At 44.7% G+C, this 1,916-nt stretch overlaps 1 non-coding gene across 1 annotated transcript; it reads right to left on the bottom strand.

Annotated features, from left to right (window-relative positions):
* Window positions 1-690: 690 nt before the first annotated feature.
* On the bottom strand, window positions 691-797 carry LOC145077458 (small nucleolar RNA R71). Its single transcript, XR_013693202.1, has one exon. It is a non-coding gene; the product is annotated as a small nucleolar RNA R71 (small nucleolar RNA).
* Window positions 798-1,916: the final 1,119 nt, after the last annotated feature.

Genomic DNA, 1,916 nt, shown 5'->3' with positions numbered 1-1,916 from the left:
AAGCTGAGATTTCAGTTTTTAGTTTTTCTTATTTTAGTCCAGTTTTACGTTTTTAGTTTAGCAAGTTGCAGGAGTTCATGACTAGAAGCTCAAACACACACTTGGTGCCACCACTTGAAGATCCCGAGTCTGCACTTCACAAGAAAAAGACGCCCTTACAAGAATTGAAGTCAGATTTTTCAAGGAAGTCGGGAAAGAAGACAGGAGAGTCAAGTTCATCCGCGAGGCACAAGAGCAATATTGAGCACTTGGATCAAACACCCGTCCAAACTGAGTCCGAAAGCGATACCGAGCCAGAATTTGAAGAACACACGAGCGAACCCGAGAACGAGCTAAGGAACGAGATGGCAGCAATTGAAGAAATGTCCATGGGAGCTTACAAGAAGCGGATCCCCCAACCCGCAATACCTGCCACTACCACATTCGAGCTGAAGGGACACATATTGACTGCACTGAAGGACATCCCATTTTTCGGGAAAGATCATGAGGATGTTTTTAAGCATCTAGATGAAGTCAACGACATTGCGGACTACTTCAATGTCCCAAATGTCAATAGAAACACAGTCTTGCTTAGGATGCTTCCTATCACTTTCAAAGGAGCTGCTAAGGACCCCATCGGGTACAATCACCACTTGAGCTCAAATGCGTGAACAATTCCTGGACCAGTTTTGCCTGCCATCCAAGATAGCCAAATTCAAGAAGGCAATAGCCAACTTTAAGCAATAGATGGGGGAGTCACTATACGAAGTATGGGAGCGGTACAAGGGCTTGCTCAGAAATTGCCCTCAGCATGACCTAAATGTGCAGCAAGAGATGTCAATCTTTTATGATGGGGTCAACGTGATGACAAGACAACTCCTTGATTCTCAAGGACCTTTGACAAAGAAAAATCCAAGGGAGGTCAAGGAGCTAATTGAAGAATTCGCGAAGCATTCTCGCGAATACCACAACCCGAGGCAGGAAGGAATCAAAGGCGGAGGAGGGGCCCAAAATGAAGAAATAGCAGCGGTCATGGCCATGCTGAATAATATGGACCGCAGGATAACACAGATGGACCAGTCGATACATGCCATAAGAGTGGGTTGCGAGAGATGCAGTGGTCCACACTTGACCAAGGACTACAATGTAGATGAGTATGGGAACAGAACAGCTCAAGTGTGCTACTCTAGTGGGGATAAGTTTGATGAGGACTGGAGGAAGCCGAAGAAAGAGTGGCTGCCATATGAAGAGTATAAGAAGCAAAAAGAAGAGAAGTATAGGCAGACAGGTCGAGGCCTTTATCAAAAGGAGTAGCCACCAGCCGAGAAGAAACCCGACCTAGAGACCATTTTAATGAAGTTTATGGAAGCTTCGGAAAAGAGACACGATGCTACTGATTCTGCCATTATGGAACAACAAACTTTGATAAAGAATCAGCAAGCCTCCATCCATTATCTTGAAGTACAATTTTGTCAAGTAGCCACTCTAGTTCATGAGAAATTATCCACGAAAAATACCGAAACGAAGACCCAATCTCATGTAATGGTCATAGACACCGAAGAATAAGCCATCTCTGAGTTCCTGGAGGCACTGGAAGAAGAACCACAGTAGCCCGATCCAAAGATGAAGAAGATCAAGCTCAAAAATCATGAAGCTGCTGAGTTCCAGAATTCACGACGTGAACCTTATATGTTCACGGCGTGGGCCCGTCATGAACAGAAAAATTCTATAGTTGGTTCAGTTTATCAGCCACCTTTGCCTTTTCCTTCCCAAGCTACCCTTAGTCCACTAGAGAGAGAGCATAGAGAGTTTGTCAAGCATGTGAAGGGGATCCCGATTAATACTCCCTTTGTCGAGTCCTTATCCAAAGCTCCCGAGAACCAGAAATTACTGCAAGATTTGATAGACACTCGAAGGCAATTAAAGAAGCAGTCTAC

The sequence above is a fragment of the Lactuca serriola genome, chromosome 9 (genome assembly GCF_051521515.1).
Source record: "Lactuca serriola cultivar US96UC23 chromosome 9, Lser_US96UC23_V15, whole genome shotgun sequence".
Taxonomy (NCBI): Eukaryota; Viridiplantae; Streptophyta; class Magnoliopsida; order Asterales; family Asteraceae; genus Lactuca; species Lactuca serriola.
Note: the sequence above shows the minus strand (reverse complement) of the source record. Positions and strands in the feature narration are given on the sequence as shown.